Source organism: Anopheles darlingi, chromosome 2 (genome assembly GCF_943734745.1).
Source record: "Anopheles darlingi chromosome 2, idAnoDarlMG_H_01, whole genome shotgun sequence".
Classification (NCBI taxonomy): Eukaryota; Metazoa; Arthropoda; class Insecta; order Diptera; family Culicidae; genus Anopheles; species Anopheles darlingi.
The window spans coordinates 60,873,932-60,886,969 of record NC_064874.1 but is presented as its reverse complement, the minus strand read 5'-3'; positions in this window follow the sequence as shown (position 1 = coordinate 60,886,969).

Here is a 13,038-nt window from a genome sequence, read left to right as displayed (position 1 = left end):
CCTTCTCACCTCCTTGTTCACGGTGAGGACGTTGTGATGTGAACTGCTCGACCACAAACAGACAGACAGGCAGACAGACGGACAGACAGTCAAACCAGTGCGTAATGACGTTGGGTACTGGTTCCGGTACCCAGTAAGTCGAAGGCGAATTCTGCAAGCTGAGGCCATCATCGACGCAATCATTAACGCAGGTTCCACTGTATTTGATCTAACTCCATTGGATGATCAGTGGAGTTCCATTTTATCGGAATTCCTGTCGAATGCATAAACATTTTGATTAGAGAGTGCAAACCGGGACCTCGCTATGCAAAATGAATTCCTTCAATGTAACGCTCTAATCATCACAGGATTTCTAAAAGAAGATAAGCGAAACTCACCAAGAGTTAGTCTGGATATTTGCACCACAGAACCATTACAGACTGGCATCGGGCACGCCACAGGGACACTAATCAAGGGCTGCATTGCAAATCCTGCTGCATGCTGCGTCATGAGGCGTTCCGTGGCCGACCACCAGTTAGTTTGCCGACAATGCAGATAGATTATGCTCACGGACGGTCGGTCGGTCTGCCGGTCGGTGTTGGGGTCATAAATAATGCCAGCAGCGCCCGGAAAGGTCAGATTTATGCGCACACACACACACACACACACGCACATACATACCTCGAGCCGCGCTCAACCATCCATCCGTGCGCTCCGAATCCGATAGATAGAAACGCGATAGATGACTGGAATCGATGAGTCCGGTGGCAACGGTGGCACATCGGGTCGACGCGGACGGTTGTAAATTTGCTCTGCATTCCTCTATGGCTGGCTGGCTGGCTGGCTGGCTGGCTGACTGATTATGATGATGGTAGCGATGGCCCCGCCGTCGATGGCAATCGATGGTCCGCAGTGACGCAATCCTCCTACTGCTTGCTGGATGCTGCGAGGCTTGACCACGGCCAGTCTTGCCATGTTTTGATTTGCACGAGGTGCAGGAGCAAACCGACCGATACGATACGTACTCTGAGTAATGTTCGCACTGACGACCGGGGTATATAAACATGCCAAGTGCACGATTTAATTATGATTTTCTATGGATTAGTTGCGTGTCGCGGTGTTTGTTTTGGGGCCGCATCCCGGGGGATAAGCGCTCGATGCCTCACTGTTGTGCGTGGAGCAACTGCATCACAATCTAGGTACAGTTTAACTTCGCTTTAACTATTTGTGATGCAAGGCAGTAAGATGGCAGATATAGAGTATGCTACGTTTCGAAGCTGACTTATGGTATCGGTTTAATTTTTTTCGTTACCGATTTAAATGAAATGAGCTAACATACGCATATTTGACTGGAAATTTCTATGATTTACACGAAAAAAAGGTTTTGCACAAAAGCATTTACGATAGAAAATATTGTGCTCTTTAAAGTACAATAGCGTTCATACATATTTTAACTTTATTGTGCGTTAATATGTACATTTTTATTTAAATAGTTATTATGATAACTTTAGAGCCAAAATTGGACCAGTTGAAGGATAAAATACGAAGCAATTATATTCAAATAACCTCCTGATATAGTGATTTTTTACTTGTACTTTTTCATATTGGATTGGAGTAAACCAAAAATGATGAAACTCAACTACTTATACATAAAACATCTTTAGAACTAAATAGGAGGGAATGCATTTTAACAATTTATTTATATGAGTAGGATACACCAACGGACTTTAAAGATATATCATTTTGAAAATCGACAACACCTGTAAATGTCGTATAGCTAAATTTGATGAATTCTCTCCCAGCTAATTTTATATTACAATTAATTTAATCTCATCCTTATATTTCTCGATTCGTTTACGATTCGTTCCGATTTTATTCGAATCACTAATCAATCGATCTTTTTTAAGAACTTCAGACTCCAATTGATGATTAATCATTCTTCCTGCAAAACGATTTCACTTCCATCTTTCAAAACCGTGCGTGAATTTACAAATCAACCAAACAAACACAACGCATTCCCCTTATTGTTTAATGTTTTATCGAGGTCAAATAATTATTTAAATCGCTTTCTAAATAAACAATGGCAATGAACAACCGATCAACGACATTTTAAGTTGTACTAACACAAAATGTCAACATATTGGACGGTATACATCTAATGTGGAAGCCGTTAGTAGCGTAACCCCGAAAACATCCAACTTAAATGGGACGATCAGCGAAATGTAAAATCTAATCACAGCGTTGATTGATCTGCTCCTCCCATAATTGCCATTTCACTGTGTTAGCAACAACGAAAGCACACAGTTCTCGGCGTCCTATGTTGCGTCCTTCGGTTGCGACATCGTCAACCATCTGACAGGCATGTCTCGCCGATGAAGAGATGATCCATTACAAGTCACCGATGTTTATCGTTGTCTCCCCCGGCACCCCTAACCCCCTCCCAGGCAATGTCAGTTCCATAGCCCGCCCCGTGAACTAGCTCACGTCTGTCACACTCAGCGCTTTGACAGTGGCGTGAAATGACATTATTCACACCTGCGCCCGTGGACACCAGCACGGCATGGCGACGTATGTGTGTGTGGAGAGGCGCATCTGTTTTTGTAGCCCTGGCACCCCTGATTGATTTATGCAGCTACACGTTACCCGTCCATTCGCTAGTTTCATTATCTTCCGCGTGCGCGAGCAACCAAAATTTGAATTATAATTCTAAAAACCAATCAGCCAGTGGCCAAAGCGCAACGCTGAGGATGTGAACTGTATTGAGGGGCCGAAAGGTGAGGCCCGCTGTAAAGAGCCCTTCAATCAACATCGGCGTACCGGTGATCGAGGCACGTGGCTGATGGAAACGTTATCATTAATTAAGCCAACGGACTAATCGTAAATCCTGATGAAAGGCTGCCTAATCCCAGGCCCTTTGCCCCGTCCCGTAGCGGAATGGCAGCTGCATTCGGCCGGATTGGGAGTCACTCAAAACATCCAATAACGCAAACGGGATTAGGCATTTCGATTCAATAATTTTCCACCTTTTTCTCCTGCTCTCAGCTGCTTCGCACCACTCGACCATAATCAATCCACCGTCCGGTAAATTGCGAAGCTTTGAATCACTTTCTGGGAATTCTAGCCCGGGGCCGGATACGCCGACATTTACGCTTTCAGGGACGAACCGGCGGTGTGAAAGCACTGATTGACTATCACCCTTTTCAACAGCTGCCCCTTTGGGCCGCTGGCCTCGCTGCAATCGGATGGCGTGGCAACTATTATCCATCACGCAAAAGTCTAAAAACGGAAACCATTCAGCTGTCGCTTGTGCGCGCGAATTTCGAGAGCACCGGAGTCACTTTTTGTTCGATTGCGCGTCGCCATCGTCGCCCATCGCTTGCTGTGCTGCTGCCATGGGTGCATTCCCAATCCCAATTTTAAAGCCATTTAAGGTCGTGACCTGGAAAGCGCCTCTTGAACACGGGATTAGGCCCTAGGACAACAGCAAGGGCTTCGGTAATAAAATATGAACGTGGTTGCAGCGCCGGATGGGGGGGCAGGTGGCAGGTGGACAGCGACCACACACCACTTCCTGGTACGGTAACTGACACGAAAAAAAAGTGCAGAAAAAATGGATTCACATTCTTGCTCCGTTCCGTTCCTTCTTTCGCACCCTCCGTGGATGAGGGGATGCACATGAACAACTGAGTTATGTTGTGACATTTTTATGGGACCTTTTCGAGTCGAATGCATCACGGCAGGATACCGGCACTGATCGGGGTATCGCTGGTCCAGTAGACCAACGGTGGCCACCAACCGGTCAAAGGCACGTCCCGGAGTGCGTTACAATTGCTCGATTCAGAAAAGTGGAATCATAAAATGGTGCACCCGGTGCTCGCATTTTCCCCGGGCGCTGTAAAGTGAACCGTGAATGCATTCGGCGTATTTTAGATGCAATTTTGCAATTTGAATTTGAATGTTTGAAGTGCCATCGTGCGTCGTGCTATTTTGGATTTTGCCAATATACCAATCCAACAGCTCTGGTGGCCCGTTAATTGACGTTTGACGAGAATTCTTCGCATCGTTTTGAAGGCATCTCGGTTGTTGGGAGATATTATGTTTCCATGAAAGGTTTCATATATTTTATCAATTCCAGAAATGCTGCACATTGAAATCCTCGGTATTGTTTTCGATAATACTACAGCATAGCCATTTGGTACTGATGAAAATTATGGCGATGCATCATTACCATCGAAGCCAAACAGTTATCAAAATATCATAACATCAACAATGAGTTAATAGTTTTTCTTCTAGACAGATTACTTCAGTAAATTGTACAATCAAACGTTTTCATTGAAAATATTTCATTTTCATAGCTTTAGTATAATGAGTTTAAGTTATTAAAAATATTATTCGATCGGTAATGGTTTGGATTCTTAAATGCTGCTTCTAAATGATTAATTTAAATACAGAAACGAAAAAAAATAACTCTAGTGCTCTATATACTTCGTGACTCCGTGATTGTAGCTCTTGAACTTGAACTCGACTTGAATATCGACTAAAAACATTAAAACAGAATAATTCCTAAACCATTTCACAATACAGTTTTCTTAGACACAAAAAATCCTACACCACGCATTGAGCTGTTTGATGTTTAATTGTTGGCTTGCTCGCCGCCTGGCATAAGTTGCATCGTCTTGTCAGACCAGAAACAACAATATGCCACCAAGATACATGTGTTCTCATTAGCAGCTGCGTCCGCCGAGCATCGTCGTACGAGCTCTAGTTAAAGCATAATACTTGAGCTCCTTTCCGGTAGCAATAACACTCCACTGCCTACTGCCTAGGAGCCCGCAAAATGGCCGCATACGCCTAGACAACCGCTTTTAAAGTCACATCGAGGGGCCGGCCTTTTTGATTTCCTTGCTGCGTGGTCCACGACGATATCCACGTCTTTTCATCTCCAACTGTGCACTTCCTGGCATGAAACGACGAGCATATTGTCCCCAGTATTCTCTTCTCGCTCGCTCTCCCTTGCTCTCTCTCTTTCTCATTCTCCTATCCACGAACGCTAAATATCGCCCCAGACTGGTGCTGCTGCTGTGCTAGCATCGTCATGCTCCAGATGGTACAATGCCGACCAAAAATGCATACGCAGCTCACATCATCCGGTGGAGCGAAAGAGCTGAGCAAAATGGAGATACAGCACAAAAAGCACTGCCCAAAATGCAACGCACAACAATGGTCCAATGGCAGCAGCCACGTGCTAGTGTGGCACCCGGAATGTCAGGTCACAGTGTGCCCTACCGTCGGTCGGTAGGGTGGTAAAGGAGCGCGCAAAGTTTGAAATTGAACTTGGAAGTTTTTAACACGCGGCACACCCTCTCTCTCTCACACACACACACACACACACATACACTCTCGAACACATACACACTTTCAATTGAATGCGTCCGCTAAATCCAGCGAACCGTCTTGTGCTGCATCCGCGAAATAAGTCGCCATCGTTGTCGTTGTCGTCGTCGTAAAAGTGAATTTTGCGAAACCCCCGGTGTCAAGCCGGAACCGGCATGGCTGGTGCTTCCTGGTTGTGGCACCCAGGCACCATCTCACGCTACCCTTGGCTGCCGGAAACAGTGCAGCTCCCAATTGTACTCAACTTTAAGCAGCTGAAGTTTTAGCAACCATCCAAGCGGCCATTGAGCTTAAGGAGGGCTTCGCTGGAACACTCGTTGTCGGGCAACTTTTTGGGCCAAGCACAACTCGCATGTTTGTCAGTGTGTGTGTGTGTGAGACGGTTCAGTTTGAGAATGTGCAACTTTTAAAGCCGGCACACGACAGCATCGCCTCCATGCCAAACACATCGCCAACCGCTTGCGAACGGCTCGTTGATGAAATGCCAGACCGCGAATAACAGAAAGGTGCACGAGCTACTTGAAACAATTTGGACTGAACGCCATTTGCTAGCGAATACATTTGGGAACTAATTATTCCGATTTTTCGATTGGATAATTTTCTATTCACAATTAAATCGAAGATGGTAGTGCGGATGTGCAGAATGGGTATTTGAATTGTTTGCCAAGAGTTAATGTACATTACTGTGCTCCCGGATCCCGATTTAAAGCAGTCTGTTCGAAGGAAAAATCGAGCAACTCGTAATTTCTCGAAACTTCCCGTTTCCGATATGAAGGACCTGTCAGTAGCAGCCATAGACGAGAGAGCAATATACATATTAGACGACAAATACACAAACACACACCTTTCCCTCTCGTGACTCACTACTCCCCTCGAACAGTCCACATCATCTTCATCTGCTCCAAAATTTAATACACTTCTATTGGGACGAGACAATCGTTCAAATATTTGAAAGCTACCCCAAGGTTCTCCTCTGCTGGAAGTGATCCTGCCATATGTCTTCACGGTGGCCTATTCTTTCGCTACGTCCGTTTGCATCTGGTTTCTGGTCTCTGCGTGGCCACTTTCCACAGGGTGGTCCCCGGCGAAATGCAATAAATCGGTCAAAACCTGACAAACGGTTGGACCAAATTATGATCCACATCAGCCATGGAATCGATGGGAGAGGAGAGAGAAAGTCAGACGAATGTTGACTAAATCTGTCCACTTCTTTCGATCCTTTCATTCAGCACGTCACTGTCTGCAGTCTGCGCGCTCGTGTGTGTGTGTGTGTGTGTGCAAGGCAATCGCTGAAAAGAAGCAAAATTCGTCGAATGAAAGCGAACACAAACAGTCCGTCCAATGAGCCTATTAACGATGCCCGTCGCGAAGGAGGCCATTTTTTTTGCGTTTCAACCTTTCACCCCCGGTGGGTGGGACGTTTGGGGTGGGAGCTTTTCATTTCCTCGCAATTTCATTCCTGCTTCATCCACTTCATCGGCGTCGAACTTAAGGCTTTTTTGTTTGTCTATTCTTTTCTCTTCTATTTTGGAGTCCTATTTTCCGGTCATCTCGGGGTCATGGGGTAGGTCAACGCAGCATCACCGTCTCTACATTTCCTGCGATGTTTGCCACTTGAAACACCGAACCTTTTGCGACCATACCGGGGGTTTATTTGAACCGCGTCCGTTGTGTGCTTCTTGGTGACAGGTTTGGAATGAATGACCGGATGGGTCATCGGTTGGCAGAGCATCGCTGGAAATACCTTTTTAACGCTCATTTTTAGCAACGAGACAGACTGATGGGTTTTGTTTGGTTGCTTGGCAACGGTGTCCCTTCCGGAAAATTATGCTTCCCTCCAAGAATAAAAAAAAACCAAAACAATTCCTCGGACCATCCTTGCAGCAGGCCACGTTCTGAAGTGCGTCGAAATAACGTTTTCGATCTCCCTTTTGCTGCGCCACCCCACGAAACAAACAGGTGAAACCGGAAGTGTTTTTGCTCCATGCCAGTCTGGACCTTTTGGGTGAAGTGTACGAAGAAAATGCCCCAATTTCCATTTTCTGGATTACCTGGAAAAGAGAGAGAAAGAGACCGAGAAAATGCGGAAGATATATTAAAATTTTAAACCCGAACCCACTTCACCATTTTGTGCGGTAAAAAAAAAGTATGCATCCCTGTTTTGAACCTCTCGTAGAAAAAAGGGGCCCTCCGCGCAAGGAAATATGAAGGGGGAAAAGAAAGCTTCGCTATATCTATTTCCAGCAGACCATTTCCCAGCCTGGGCTTCGGGAAATTGGCACAGCCACGTGGCAAGCGTCGAGTCGCGGTGGAAAACCTACAAAAAGACCATTATGCCCAATTTTTCCATAAGGCGCGAGCGGATTGATTTCATCCTGTTTTTCCAATCCGTATTACACACACGAACGCACGCCATGCCACTCGTTGGTTGGGTGACTAAAGGATAAAAACATGTTGTGGCGATGAAAATTGAACCAAAAAAAAAATCGGTGGAAAACCGGGTGCAAAACAAGAAACCCGTGAAGCGTCCTCAGACACGCCAACAAACGAAAACCCATACGAGGTGGTTGGAGAGGGAAAGGGGGCCGACATAATTGAAGGTGGAAATCAATTTCCTTCTCGGCTTCGGCTTCGACTTCGACTTTGACGTACGGAACCAACAAACAAACCGGGAGCTCCCTTTTTGGGGTGACGTGCAAGTTCCCGGAAAAGCGGAATACAGGCTGCTGCTGATGGTGATGACGATGCCGATGACGCTCGGTGTGATGATGATATTTAAATATGTGCGCGGTGTGCGTCTCAATCTGGAACTCTCTCTCTCTCTCTCTCTCTCACGATCACTGGCACTGGGAAAGCTCACAAGTCAGTCACAGAATGATTTTCTTTGGCACACAAAAGGACCACTGCCTGCCGACGACCGCGGAGTGTGAGGAGGAGTGGAAAAGGGCTTGGAAACGAATATTAATTGCAAATTCTCAACGTCTCGGCTCGGGAAAAATCCACAAAACATCGTGACCTTAGGTGAGGCTTCACGTTTTCGCTTGCACTGAGACAGAACGAGGAGAGAGCATGTGTGAGAAAGAGAGAAAGAGAGAGAGAAAGAGAGAGAGAGAGAGAGAGAGAGAGAGAGAGAAGGGGAGAGGGTGCGAGGAAATGGAAAATCAAACAACGGTTAGCCGGATACGGCCGGATGCTTATTTTTGTCCTTCAATTCGGTGCGCGCACCATTGCCGCGATATCCGTTGCCCCGTTGCCTTTGCCTTCGTTTTCGTCATCGCCATCGTCTTCGTCTTTCAGAGAATAAAAAAACCCTCAACTCCCGGTTAGAGATGGTATCGTTTCGTCAGGTTATTGCATTTTCTTTTCGCATTCGGCTTCCCGGTGGGTATATGGCGTGTGCATGATCGATGCGAGATTGATTACCGCTGCGCTGCGTAGATCGCGCTTATTGGCTTCCAGCCGGGTACGGTGCCATGCTTCCCCGGGATCGAGCACCGGTAATCTAATCCTTGAGTCGAAATTGAGCGAGCACATTTTAAAATTCACTCAAAAAAGCAGCAGGAAGGCTAGGAAATTGAACGGAGGAAGAGCTTTTTTCTTTTTTTTCTCCGTTGGAATACGAACGGATATTTGTTTATACTTACCTAGCGTCGCTTCCGCGGACTGAAGGATGGTTCCATAAAAAATATGATTATAGAATGCGAACGTCTAGCTATTGACGTGATGGTGTCACACGGTGTATCATTATAGAATCATTTGCATAATGTAAAACTTCTGTGGAAGAAAAATATGTAATTATAAAACTCGTTTGCAAAACAATAGAATAAAATACTTTCAATCAAATTGTTTTTATCAAACGGTATGAATACATGAGTTATCATTTGCTTGATTGATTTGCTTGCAGGTGTGCTCTAACTCAAAGTGATCAACTACCATCGATAACAGTGGTTTCAATAGAAACTAGTCATGATTCAATCAATTGTCAATTAAACTAAAGAATTGTATTCATGACCCTTATCTCTTGTTACGTGCATCCATGCATATTTCATATTTTCTATGTTCCACCAAGTGTGCCTTGCAATGGAATGCTACAACGGTCCTAACGCTACAAATGGCCGCATTTTTCCATTGCTATAGCTAAATTTAATTTAATTTGTCTATGGTCAAGGATAAACTTCGATTCACTAGATTCTGCTTGTTTGTTTAATACATTTAACTATTGATTTATTCATTCTAGTTTAAATAATTATTTTTTTCACATTTTTACCCATATTTGCATAAACCCAGTATTGCATAAACAAAATAGTTTTCAAGAAGCTTAAAATGTTATGTACGTCACTATTGTGGAATCTAATCTAGACTCATACAGCTACGGCAGATAAGCTTAATACTAATCCAAACACAAATATATTGTGCAAACAACAATGATTTCAGATCTGCTACAGGCAAGCAAGATGTAGGTGACAGAATAGAATAATCGAGAACGGTGCTAACAATAACAATTCTTCCTTTTTATCAGGATTGTATTAATATGCAACACTTCTATAAATTTGTGGCTTTACGCTACGAACCCATAGCTACGAACCCAAAATTCCTAGAAAATGCACATGTATGAAGCGTCATTGCAAATCCCTTGAATATTCCGTAAGAGGATTGAGAAAGTAGCACTGGCACTGGATCAACTTAAATTGGATTTACTTTCTACTTTAAGTGGTTGTATCAAGGGAGCTACTGATTTCATTGCATTCCATAAGCCTTTAATCAGATTCACACTACTGCATGTCATGCGTGCGTCAATATCCATTCCCTGAAATTACCAGCATATCCTTCCACATTCCTTGAAGAAGGAACATGCAATATAACATAAATTCTATTTCTTTTTCCGAGAATCCCTTGTTATAAAATATGGTCAGAGGTATTGAAGCATGGCTAATTACGGATAATTAACGCCAGCTGGTTGGCTATCGCCCGGGCGCTGCATGGTATGAGGGTACCCGATTACCTTTGCCGTATCCTGGGTAGCTACTTCGATAATCGGGTCTTGCTGTATGACACCGAATCAGGTCCACAGGAAGTGCAGCTTACGGCTGGCGTTCCCCAAGGATCCGTTCTAGGGCCAACACTCTGGAATGTGATGTTTGATGGGGTCCTGCGGCTGAGGCTGCCAGTCGGGACTTTGGTCGTTGGCTTTGCCGATGATATGGTCCTGACGGTCAGTGGCCAGAGCCTGAATGAGGTGATTGTTAATGCGGAGCGATCTATCGAAGCGGTGGAAACGTGGATGGCCGGGGTAGGACTGGAAGTTGCTCACCACAAAACTGAGATGATCCTTGTTAGCAACCTGCAGGAAGTCCAAGTGGCATCGATCACGATTGGTAGCCACGTGGTTCAGTCTCAGGAAGCGATCAGGTATCTTGGCGTGATGGTCGACTACAGGCTCAGCTTCGGAAGCCATGTAGAATACGCCACCAGTAAGGCGAAGAAGGCCCTCCACGCTCTTTCGAGCATAATGTGCAGGACCTCGGGCCTGAGTAGTAGCAAGAGGAGACTGCTTGCTGGTGTGATATCATCCGTATTGCGCTACGCGGGTCCTGCTTGGGCTAGGGCGCTGACGGTACAAAGCAACCTGGTTTTGCTAAACCAGGTCCACCGACTCACTGCGATTCGGGTGGCAGGGTCCTTCAGCACCGTGTCATTGGCGGCTGTGTGTGTGATAACCGGCATGATCCCAGTTGGGATCCTCGTCGAGGAGGATAGGGAATGCTACGCGGGCCGCGGAAGGGCGGGCATTCGCGCGGACGCGAGGCGCAGGACGATGGAGCGCTGGCAGCGTGAGTGGGAGAATGATGCGCGCGGACGATGGACGCACCGTCTGATCCCGGTCATCGAATGCTGGACATCGCGCGGTTACGGGGAGCTAAACTTCCATCTAACCCAGTTCCTCACGGGACATGGTTATTTCCGGGAATATCTCCACCGTATAGGGCGAGCCTCCTCGCCACTGTGCCCTGCTTGCGTGGAGGTCGTGGAGTCTCCGGAGCACGTCTTGTTCCACTGCCCCAGGTTCGACGAAGCCAGGGCCAGGCTACGGGGGATCTCAAGGGAGGAGGTCCGACCGGAGAACATCGTGGCGCTGATGTGCGGAAACCAGGAGGCGTTTGATGCGGCAAGTGGGTGCGTGGGTCATGTCATGACGCGACTGTGCTTGGAATGGCGGGAATTCCAAAGACACCAGGCCGTCAATGACCACAACTTGGTACCACAAGGGTAGGAAGATGATTGTTCCTAGGACGACCATCAGGGACACTCGGCACCCCGCGCCGATCTTGAGGCCCTATGGGGAGAGGGGATAGGCCTAGGCCGAAGCCGCTCTTTAAAGTACCTTGGTACAAACGTCGCAATTTGGGAGGGAAATCTGGGATTGTGGATGATGAAGTAGGTGGTTTGGATCATCATTCCAAAGAAGTCGATTTAGACGGTTGTTTCTTGGTGCAAGTGCCTTGGCACTGCTTCTCCTTTGTGTGTAATCTCGAAAGAGGAAAGCCGCGAAGGGGAGGTAACAGGAACCAAGCGAGTGGTTTAGTGGGTGGGAGTCCCACACTGTTCCTGGTGTCTTTGCCAGGTTCGTACATAATGTATTCCACTATGCTTGTAAAATTAAAAAAAAAAAAAAAATGGCTAATTACGGAAACTAAAGCTACATGCAAATTCATTAGACCAATTTTGGATACCGACCGGCCGAAGGTAATGCTCGGAAACGGCCAACACCATGAACAAAAGTAACACCCAACAGCACTCACTAGCGCTCATAATCAATTATAAACTCACACAAGCAAAACTTCCTGCATCCAGTTTGGATAGATATTTTAAGAATCGAGCACTCTCTTCCAAAGCTCAAGCATAAAACTCACCAACCGACTTGTTGTACTAGGTGGAAGAAGTGATGGGCTTTCAGGATTTGCTAGATTATCTCTTACATGCCACTCGGAGCCAATCATAATCTCGATTCCAGGTAAACTCGTTCCCTGAAAACCGATGTCACCTGCAAGGCGTGCATGGCATCGGTTGTCACTGCTACTGTTTCTGTTGTTGTCGTTTTAGTTGTAGTAGTCGTCGTCGTTGTTGTTGTTCCCGGGCTTGTCATACTAGCCAAAGTTTTCCCATTTAAGTTTTCAATTTCGCTACAAAATTAAACTCGACTCGACAACGACCGAAGTACAATTCCGCGTGCTCTCTATTCCAACAGCAGCAGCAGCAGCAGCAGCAGCCGATATCAGCGCAGTGGAAGTCGATGATTGTGTGTGTCTGTGTGTGTGTGTGTGTATCAGTGATGATCAGCAATGGCGTAAAGCGCACCCGAACCATCCTCAATCTGTTGCCCTCGTTTTGCACCTTCGCGCATTCGTGGAAAAGGCAAAACGAAAGCCCAGGAGACACTTTAAAAGTTGCGTCAATCGGTCTGGTCTGGCTGGTTTGAACGATAAGAACGCAACCCACTCCACAGCCGTCAGGCGTTGTCCTCTCCAGTCCAGGACAGCCTGGTAACGACAACCGCTTAGCTAGTTTGCGTGTTCCTCCAGGCCTTTAAAAGGATACAATTTTTCGGCTGCGAGGCGATTGCGATAATATGCGAATGAAAGTGTTTGAAAAATTACGGAAAATTAT